Raw genomic sequence first — 11,498 nt, 5'->3', positions numbered from 1 at the left:
GACGAGACAGCCCGACCCGCGCCTCCACTGCAGACCCGAGCTCGGCGTGAAACACTCCGACCCGAGCAGAGCCGCTTCGACGAGACAGCCCGACCCGCGCACTCCCTCACCCACCCGAGCAGAGCCTCTGACCCGCGCGCTCCCTCCCTCCGCCCCGAGCACAGATCCGGCCCGGCCTCTCCTTTCTTCCGACCCGAGCTCCGCTGCTCCGCCCCCCACAAAGGCTCCGACCTGCTCTCCCTTCTTCCGACCCGCAGCCCTCGGATCCTATGCCACCGACCCGGGCTCTCCCTTATTCCGAGCCCTCCCCTCACAAATCCCACCCGAGCAGCTCTTCCTTTTTTTTTTTTTCCTATTTCGAAAACACACTGCTCTTTGATTGGTTTTTGATAACACCCACTCTCTCTCTCTCCAAAAGCCTTCTACAGTAACAAATGTGAGATTTGGGGTGGGTCTTTTATATCTGAGCTCTACACTGTAATTCTACCATCTTCCTTACAGACGGGAACATCCCACCATTAAAATCGGACGAAGTTTACTGGGATTACATCAAGTGTCTACTGCTCGGAATACAGGGTGACCGGAAATTCAAAAAAAAAAAAAAAAAAAAGATACAGGGTCTACTGCTCGGAATGATCAGAAATTCAAAAAAAATAGATACAGGGTCTATTGCTCGGAATACAGGGTGATCAGACATTCAAAAAAAAAAAAAAGGGATCTTTCATATGTAACCCCCAAGCTTTCCTGCAGTACAGCTTTTCTTGCTAAGGAACTTGGGGGACTTCTAAACAGTAGCTTAAGCAGGAACAAGTGTGAACAAGTGTGTGGTTACTTGTCGTTCCGCTCGGACTCTTTTGTGTACAAAGTTCCCAACCAAGAAGTATCTTTTGCTCGGAAACTTGGGGGACTTCTGTTCGTACGACTAATCATCTCGGCATAACGACAAGTCACACAAAGCCTAACACCATGCTGTTTGGGCTTAGATCCAAAAGACTAAGCCCTTCCTGGGCTCCTAGCCCATGACCTCCTAGGCTCCGGCCTCGTGGGCTCCGGCCCCCTGGGCCCCGGCCTCTTAGGCTCCGGCCTCCCAAGCTCAAGCCTCCCGGGCCCCCGGCCCGTGTCAATTCACTCGGATCCTCGAGACCGATGCCACGTGGCGCTCCTACAGTACAAGTCACCACAAAGGACACGTGTCGTCACCGGATTGGTTGACACTCTTCCAAAGGTACTATAAAAGAGGTACCTTCTTGTCACAAAAGGACAACTGAAATCATTATTATACTATTCACTCACTCTGCTCTCAGATCTCTCTGAACACTGACTTGAGCGTCGGAGGAGCTTTGGCCGGCACCACACCGGTGCCCTTCCCGCTCACTTTTGTGTACTTGCGCAGGGTGCTTTGGATATCATTCTCTCTCATTACTCACCAGTCGGACCCAGCTACCCGTTCCTGCCCCACTTCGACGTGTCATCCACTCAGTGGTGGGTCAACGGGCCTACGTGGTTCGACTCGACGTTGACTGCTTTACCATTTTTGAGCATCAACACATATCAAGCTAATAATATATATATATATATAACTTCCCTCCTTAAAAAGGTTCAATAATAAATAAATAAATAAATAAATAAAACGATTACTATGGTGATAATTCTACTTTAATTTTATGCTCTCATTCTCTCTTCCCACATCCTACTCTTTTTCTTCATATTATGACTTACATCGTACTGCAATTATTTTATCATGCTGCACATGCATAACATGTGTGTGATGCTTCTAGTACCTAATTGTTTCAGCTGTAGTATTTTCCTTTTCCAAAATCAACACAACAAAATTACCAAAAACAAAATCAACAGTACATAATAAATCTACATATCCGTTAGTCAAGTAAAAAATGTATTTAAAGAAGAGAACAATACTCATTTTTAAAACTCATCAAGCAAAATATAAAAACTTAATTGCTTAGTTAGACGACTAGTCCAAAAACAAAAACACACAAAGAAAACCCTGATTTCTATTGTATAGAAAATTTCACCAAGGGCGGCAATTTAATTTTTTACTATTTTTTTTATAGATATGAAAACTTTTTGATATTGTAAGGAAAAAAAAATCACTAAGAGTAAATTTGTGCATGAAGCATTAGCTTTTCCTATTTTATTTGGCATTAGAAGGCCACCACACATCAATAGTGGTGTGTATATATATGAGAAAATTTTGGGTGGGACAGTCATGTTATATTAGTGGTATAACTGTGATTGCTTCTTATGAATAGTGACCCATAAAAAAAAATGATTGTACATGACAATAACAACACGTGGTGTTACAAATTTCCAACACGTGGTGCACCACATCGATCGATATGCCCCCTAGTGTTAGCACCACATTAAAAAAGATATTTAAATTCATCACATTAGCATGATGACATAGTTGTTTGTCTCAACATTTTTACGACCACGTATGGGAGTAGTCTGTGAATAGTACAACCGTCTTACTTTTAAGTTTTTCTCGTTCCAAAATATTAGCAAGTTGCAAGTGTCATTTCGTGCAACATTTGATACAATATTTCAATATGACCTCTTCTTTTGAGCCTCCATAGACGGACTAAAAAGAATTAAATATACCACTTGACATGATTGAAAGGTTGGACAATATTGCCCTGTGTAAGGAGTCAACTCTATAAATCTTCTTCTCCCTCTCTGGTCAATCCAACAACAATCTGCGAGTGGGACCATATATATATGACTATACCCTCTAGCCATTATTCTTGCACCATCGAGCCACCATCAAGGCTTAAAAGCTTCATGCATTCCCACACCCCCCAAAACGAACCAAGAGCTGCTTAGTTATCTCTCATCCATAATATTACCTTAAGCGGTCCAACAGTGGCCCTTTATGTCTTTGACCTCCTTTGTTATCAAAAGAAATAAAGGCAAATTAAAAAATAGGACTGGTGCAATTGGACCAAACAGCCTGCTAATTAGGCGTTGGTGAGTTTTAAATTGAAGGCCAAATAACCATTGATCCTTACAGTTTGGTGGTGGTTTCAATTTTTTCAATCAAGTTCTCGTAGCTTCGAAATTATTTCAATCAAGTTAAAAATTGGACTTCCTTCATTTTTTAAGATGGTAGATTCATTAAGGTACGAGAAATTTGAAAAACATCCAAATTGAAGTCAATTAAAGATTTTTAACCATTTTTTAAAATCTTTAGATATTTGACTCTCGAGTAGTGTTCGAGTTCCTCTCAAAAAGTGTTTGAACACCCCTCAAACACTATTCAATAGGGTACGAGTACAGTACTACTCAAGGGGGGATTTGAGCACTTCTCGAGGGGAGCTCGAGCACTAATCGATGATCAAATTTAAAAAAAAAAAAATATTTAAAAGTTTTTAATGACAACCAAAGAAGGTTAATTTTCTAAATTTTTCTTAAGGTATTGGTATAATTGTTCAAGAACAAAAAGATTATTATTGTCAGATTTTTATTAAAACAATTATATTTTTACATAAACAATTCTACTATCTAAAGCCTTGATGGATATATATTTTTGGATTTAGTTTGGAATAGTTTTGAAACTACGAGAAGTTGAATGAAAGAAATTGAAACAACATGCAAGACGAAACAACTACCAAACTACATAAACAAAATAGTCGTTTACCCAAATTGAAGTACGTATAATAATGATTGGTTGATGTGTACGGTGTACCTCTGTAGTATTAATGTATCAAAACCAAGAGGCAAAGCAGGCGTTCAAATCCCTGTTTCTCCATTTCTTCTTTATTTAATTCAACTAGTTTAAGCATTTGAAAAAGGAAATGCTATCTTATCCCAATTTCTTTATTTAATACAATGATGATACATTGTATGCATATCACAGCATTCTATATTTGTATCGAAAATACAACAATATGATAGGATTCAATACGAGAATACCATATAATTGGACTAAACAGCATTTTCTTTCGAAGACAATGCTATACCAATAAAAACTTAATAGATTTTATAGTAAATTACTATAAACCACACGAAACATATTTTTTTCCTAAGAGTAACCCAGTATAATTTGTTTTGGGAAGTTTAACCCTTTGACCAGTGTACATATAAGTAACTTTCCTTATAATGTTGGATTAGTCAGCTTAATTTAAAACTAAAAGTTAGTTTTTTCCTAAGATACCCTTTACATATTTAGGTAATATTACGAGTAGTTAATGCTATTCATCTCCATTAATTAATAATATTTTTTTTATTGAAACGATATTATTGTTAATTACTTGTTTCAACTTTGAACATTTTTTTTAAAATTATTTTTGCTATATCATATTTAATATCAAATTTATATAATATTAATAATAGACAACTACCCAAAAAAGAATATAAGATTAACAAAGATACTTGTTTTGTGCACCTACTACCTTTTTTTGTGTGTTTATTTTGTACACCTATTGATTTTTTCATGTTTATTTTATGCACTTACTAGTTTTTTTAGTAATAATAACCTAGACAAATTAATGAACCTATATGAATTAAAACACCTACATTATAATGAACCTACAAACAATTCTTAGTTGTAGGTTTCTTATTTGACTCAATTATAATGAACCTACAAACAATTATAAACGTCGTGATGGGAGGCAGAGAAGTGACTTCGCGATGGGAGGCAGAGCCGTGACGTTGCGATGGGAGGCAAAGGTGAGGTCTGGTGGTGTCATGATGAGATTGAAGGTAGAGGCAAGAGATGGAGGTTCACGTTGAGATTTTGGTCGCGATGGAAGGTAGAGGCAGGATGAAGGGTCACGTTGGGATTTCAATCCGGGTTATTTCATTTGAAATGGGTTAAAAGCCTGGAATAAATTAGAACCACAAGATTTCATTAAATGAGATCTAATGGCTGAGAGTGTCATACCTCAACATAAGTTATTTGAGGTATACCTCAACGGAAGGAGTCTATATATATATATATCACACGCCTTAAATTAAGTGTTTTAATGAATTTTAGGAGATTCATTTTCTAGGAAAATTGGAGAATTAATGGCAATTAAAGAGTGACACAATTTGAAAACAAATATTAATTACATAATGACATAATTTGTAAAATGTTAATAATTATAAACCCCCTAGTTAGAGATAAAATCTCTCATAACCTCCACCCAAAATCTAACTCTCTTATAACCCCCAATCTTACACTTAATATTTTCCTAAACCCCCTAGTCAACTAATACCCAGTCAACTTTGACTCCCCATATTTTAATTTTCCAGTTTTACCCCTTTTGTTTTATTTTCATTTTCAGCCAACTAATACTCTCTCTCTCTCTCTCTCTCTCTCTCTCTCTCTCTCTCTCTCGGTCTCTCCCCTCTGCGTCTCTCTCCCCTCTGCGTCTCTCTCTCTCCCCGCTGCTGTCGCCGGCGCGTGCGCCGCCGTCTGGCGACGGTTGCCGGCGAGACCGGTCCCATCACACTCGCCTCTCCTTCCTCTTCCTCCCTATGCCCTCCACGTGCCGTGAAACTAGACGACCTTCGACGGCGATGGAACGACGCCAAACAGCAGCGAAGCCTCCGCCGACGATCTCTCTTTTCCGGCAGCGTCGCAACCTAGCTCTGGCACCAATATCTTCCTCTCTTCACGCTGAGTCTCTCCATGCCATTTCCTCACTCCGACCACCACTGGGCACGGCTTTTGCGAAGCTACAAAGCTGCGGCTTCTCCGACGGTTTTTGGGCCGATTCCGGTGGTGTTTTCTGTCGATCCAGGTATCAATCTTTGTCCGCTCGACCTGCTCTTGCTATTGGTTGGGTTGTTTTAACTCAAATCTTGGTTTTCAGGTTGGTTTGCCGCTGCAACCACTAGATCCGCCACTTGTGGCGGCGGGTTGGGTGTTTTTTTTTTGCTGTTCAGCCTCCCCCGAATCCTAAAAGCTCAATTCGAGGTCCGAGAATATTTTTGGGTGAGTTCTGTAATTTTCTGTGTGTTGATTGGGGTTGGGCAGCCACCGTGTGTGGTGGTCACCGCTCGACTCGGCCGTTGAACGATCAATTTTATGAACCCTGTTTGATTTGTTGAACTGTCTGGTCTTAAACAGGTACATCGGCGATTAAAAAGTGCAACTGAATTCAACAAATTCAGTTTCAGTTTCTAGCTTAATTAGTGTAACTGTGTAAATTCAGTTTCAGTTCTAGATAATTTAGTTTTACTTTCTGAAAATTCAGTTTCACCCCAAATTCAGTTCTAGCTTAATTATGTTAATCGGATAGAAATGTGGGTTTTTTAATTGATTTATAAGTATATACAAATTTACTTAATTTATTGATTAAACAGTTTCAGTTCGTGAAACAGTTTCAGTTCTTGAAACAGTTTCAATTCGTGAAACATGAGTTTTAAATGAACTTTGAATGAAATTATGGTTCTGAAATATGATGAATCAAATTTGCAGGTAGAAACAGATCGAGGCAGTGGCGACTGTCGTGTACTCGTCCCGCGTGAGGTGATCGGACGACGTTGTATTGTTGGCTACTCCTCTCATCTCAATGACTTGTTGTATTGTTGGTTTTTTTTTGATAAGGTTGCTGTGTTCTTTTTAGTGAAACGGAATTCAGTAAAGGTGTAACTATTTTAGTGAAGTGTAATTGTTTTAGTAAAGGTGTAATTGTTTTTTAATTAAGGTGTAATTGCATTTTAGTCGAGGTGTAATTGTTTTATCACTTAATTCAGTTTCAGTAAGTGAATTCATAACTGAATTCTTCAATTTAGTGTAACTGAATTTCTGAAATTCAGTTTCAGTGTAATTGAATTCTTGAAATTCAGTTTCAGTGTAACTGAATTTTTGAAATTCAGTTTTAGTGTAATGAAATTCAATTTCAGTGTTTGATTTTAGTTTTAGTGAAATATTGAGTTTTAGCAAAAACTTCAATTCAAAAAAAAAAAAAAAAAAAAAAAAAATAGTTTCACCAAAATACAGTTACAGTGACGTCAGCATGCGTCAGCGTGCGTCAACGCGCGTCAGCATGCGTCAGAAGGGTAATTTAGGATTATAAGTTTTAGGGGGTTTTGAAAGAGTTTATAGATGGGTAGGGGTTTAGACAAATTTTTTTGGTGAGTAGGGTGTTTAAAATTAGGCACTAATTTGTAAATAGTAGAAATCTAATGGAATATTGTTATCCTACGTGGAGCAGGATTTTAAATATGGGCTTTAACTATTTAAAAAAAATAATGGTGTTAGACTCTAAAAAAAAAATGTAATTTAATGAACTAATATCGAAATCACCCTAGATTTTACAACTATGTGGATACTAGGTGACATTGGAGTAATTTTTTGATATGACTATAATACTGTCATGTGGTATGATTGTAATATTACTTTGTGATGTACTAATCCACACGTATATTATAACACGTGTATTAATTATCACTATTTTGGGTTTCATCTAGAAGTGGAGATGTTGCTATGTTACAAATATGTGGGTTTCTGTACCACATATTCTCACTCTTCGTGTGCTAGTAGATGATGGTCTTCCTTTATATTAAGGCCCAGTTTGGGATTGTTGTGAAGGACCCAAAAGCTGCTGTAGATGACAATTCTCAATCACCCACAGCAGTTTTAGTATTTGGTAAAAAAATGAAAAAGTGCTTTGTCCCACAATTCTTAACTCCCCACAGCAAAAATAGAAAGCAAGTTTGTAGGTACTTTTGAAAGCTGCAGTGAATCACAGCAACAATGAAAATTTTATTTTACCTATAATACCCTCATTTTAGTAATTATAAATAGCCACAGCAGTTTTATATTACAATTTACCAAACACCTTCATACTGCTTTTTGTACTCACAACGCTTTTGAAAATATAATTTACCAAACACTCAACTGCTTTACTTCACAGTCATTTTTTCTCACAGCAATCCCAAACTAAGCCTAAATCTGTGCGTAGTTTTGAGACTTTCTAGCTGTTTGGGTTGGTACTTTGTTGTTCTCTTTTGTGCTGTTTTGTTGTAAGGAGTTTAGTCATGTAGTTGCTATCTTTTTGGTTTGTTACTTTGTTGTGTTGTGTGTATTCTGCCTTTGTGGCTTATTTAATGTGAATGCTGAGTGGCCAAACAAAAAAAATGTGAATGCTGTTTTTCCGGGGCCAAAAAAAGAAAAAGAAAGAAGAAGAAGAGACTACATAAAAAAGGACAAAAAAGAAAAAGAAAAAGAAAAAGAGACTGCCAATAAGCTATTAATTAATTAAGAGTCTTTACAATCCAATCCATTTAATGGACCCCACCAAAACCACCATCAAAATTCAAAAGTTCAAAACCACCGAAACCCAAACATCAACTTGTGCTAATCCACAGAGAAACGTACAACACCATAATGTCGCCCATAGTTAAAAGCCTTAAATCTTTTTTGTCTAATCCCAAATTAAGCAAATATTAGTCCACGTGTATGCATGCATGTCGGCTTGAATTAAGCAAAAACAGCAAACGAAAGTGTCTTCCTCGTTCTCTCCACCCCCGTGGGGCCCTCCTGGCGGGGTCAGTCAGTCTTCTTCCTTGACTTTTTGTCTTGTGCAATTTTTAAACTCTCATTAGTTGCCTCTTCCTCGGTTTATACATTTTTTATTTATTTTTAGATATTATTGTGCTCAGATTTTCTATTTTCCCAACATAGGACGCGTTTGGTAGACGCCCTTGCCTTAGATTCCTGTTGTTGGCTTACTACCATCCACTTTCAGAAAACCTTATGGTGGGATCGGCACACGCCTAATATTAAAAGTGGGATCTATCAACTTATATAAATAAATCTCATATATATTAAAAGAGATAATTACACTTATACCTCATGAAGTTTATTGTATTTTCACATATACCTCTTAAAATTTTAATAATTACATATACACCTCCTGAGGTTTCAAAACTGTTACATATAACCTCCTATAGTGAGCAAAAAATGATGAGAAATTATATAAAACTAAGGGGTTAAATGGCCTAATAAGATTACTCAAAGTGTAAAGTCCAAACTCAATACAAATATTTTTTTTTTGTTTATTTATTTTTTTCTCTTGTAGAGGGTTATATGCAATAGTTTTGAAACCTCAAGGGGTGTATGTGTAATTTTTTAAACCCCAGGGGGTGTATGTGAAAACACGATAAACCTTAAGGAGTGTAAGTGTAATTAACTCATATTAAAATCATACCGGTACGACTACATGGAATTTTGAAAATTTATATAAAACCGTACTCCGTAATTGTACGACTATACATAATTCGTAAATCTCAATTATATTAAAAATGTAATAAGGGGTAAATTGTACTTATATTATAAATGTAATAAAAAATAGTGTAAATAATTTTATGGTTTGAAATAGTGGACCCAGTCCTAGTTATGTCCCACTAAAATAATCTTTCGGATAGAAAAGTGCTATGGTGCCTTCCAAATCCCATGAATAGGTGGGTTCTGATGCACAACCCCATAGCACACACTTTTCAATTTTGTATGATTTGGGTTAATTTTCTTTTTGGGAGGGAAATTGGGAATATGATTTGGGTAATTTGCTCTGCCCAAATAAAAGAGTAAATTGTACCACAATGAGTATACTTTAGGATAGATGTTGCGCTTTTTAAAAGAAAAACAGAAATAAATGGTACGCCAAGCTACAATGAAAATTCACTGCTACCTAAGTCTCTAAGGGCTGGATGGCCCACATAATGATAGACAAATGGGTACTAGCTAAGCCTCTGGTAACTTGACCAAAAAAAAAAAAAGCTAAGACTTGGTTACATTCCACATTCTCCCATTTCTCCCTTTCATGGATTTCTCATTTGTAAATCCTTATTCCCAATATCATATCATCAAATGGAAATGTGGTCAATGTTTGGCACTTGGTAGGAAGGCGAACAGGCCAAGAAAACGAGATAGAAGAAACTGAGAACCGGAACAAACAACAGAATTAAGGGCGGCGGAGGCAGTGGGGGCACCACCAGCGGCAGCCCTAGAACCAACATCGTGAACACCACCATTATCAACATTGATCTCATGCCAAAATACTCAGCCATGCATTCCACAGTCTCTCTTTCTTTGTCTCTCTCCATCTTTCTTTCTTTAATCTTGGCCATCGATCTGATTGATTTAGTCTGGTCACACAGAATATTACAAGTGAAACTCATTTATACAAGTAAATCTCATATATATTAATACGGTACTTTGTATCTGTACAACTACACGTAATTCGTGAATCTCGCTTATATTAGAAATGTAATAACAAAAAAATCTCGCTTATATTAGAAATGTAATAAAGAATGTAATACAAATAGTTTTATCATTTGCTTTCGTTTTATATTTTTTAATACTGAAATAGTGGACCCAGTCCTAGTTATGTCCTAGTAAATTAATCTTTGGGATAGAAAAGTTCTATGATGCCTTCCAAGTTCCAACCCTTCAATCCCATAATAGGTGGGTTCTGATGCACAAGGCCTTAGCACGCTTTTCAATTTTGTATGATTTGGGTAATTTCTTTTTGGGGGGGGAAATGGGGTATATGATTTGGGTAATTTTCTTTTTGGGTGAAAATTTGGGATATCATATGATTGGGAAATTTGCTCTGCCCAAATAAAGAATAAGTTGTACCAGAAGTTGTACCACAATGAGTAAACTTAGGATGGATGCTGCACTTTTGAAAAGAAAAACAGAAACAAATGTTACGCCAAGTTACATTGGGTTTTAGGGCTGGCTGGCCCACATAATGATAGGAAATTGGGTACTCAGCAAAGCCTCTGGTAGCTTGCTTGACCAAAAAAAAAAAAGCAAAGCTGGTGCATTCCGGCCACATTCTCCCATTTCATAAATATCTCATTTTAAAAGGTAATTAGATACCAATTCCCAATCCCCATTTTCTGCAAAACTAAATATTGTTCTTAAGGGATAATATATATATTATGAAATTTAATCGTTTAAGATTAAGGTACATCTCCTGGCCAAAAAAAAAAAAAAAGGTTAAGGGCCTTAAGGCACATCATTTTTATCAAAATAAAATTAAGAAACATGATGAATTCGGAATTCGATCAATCCAAAGAACCAAAAATAAAATTGTTATGTATATTTTATAGGCCAAAAGGTCCAAAACCACCAATTGATCTGCCACATTGCCTTTTTAGATATCATATATAGTACCCAATAAAATCCAAGGAAAATTGATGCTTTTTCAAGATTATCCCAAGTAAAGAAAGACAAAATTTACTAGTATCAACATGAATTGACCTACATGCCCTCTCTCAGGCTAGACGAAGATCAAGATGTAGAACAAAGAGCGCAAACAAAGAAGAAAAAACACATGACTTGGTCGCTGGTCTCATCAAATGGGGATGCGGTCAATGTCGGGCACTTGTACGGAAGACGACAAGGCCAAGAAAAAGAGAAGGAAGAAAATGAGAACAGGAACGAACAACAGAATCAAAGGCGGCGGAGGCAGCGGCGGCACCACCAGCGGCAGCACCAGAACTGACACCGTGAACACCGCCATTATCATCGCCAATTT

Source organism: Dryas octopetala, chromosome 6 (genome assembly GCF_963921425.1).
Source record: "Dryas octopetala chromosome 6, drDryOcto1.1, whole genome shotgun sequence".
Taxonomy (NCBI): Eukaryota; Viridiplantae; Streptophyta; class Magnoliopsida; order Rosales; family Rosaceae; genus Dryas; species Dryas octopetala.
This window is presented reverse-complemented; position numbering follows the sequence as displayed.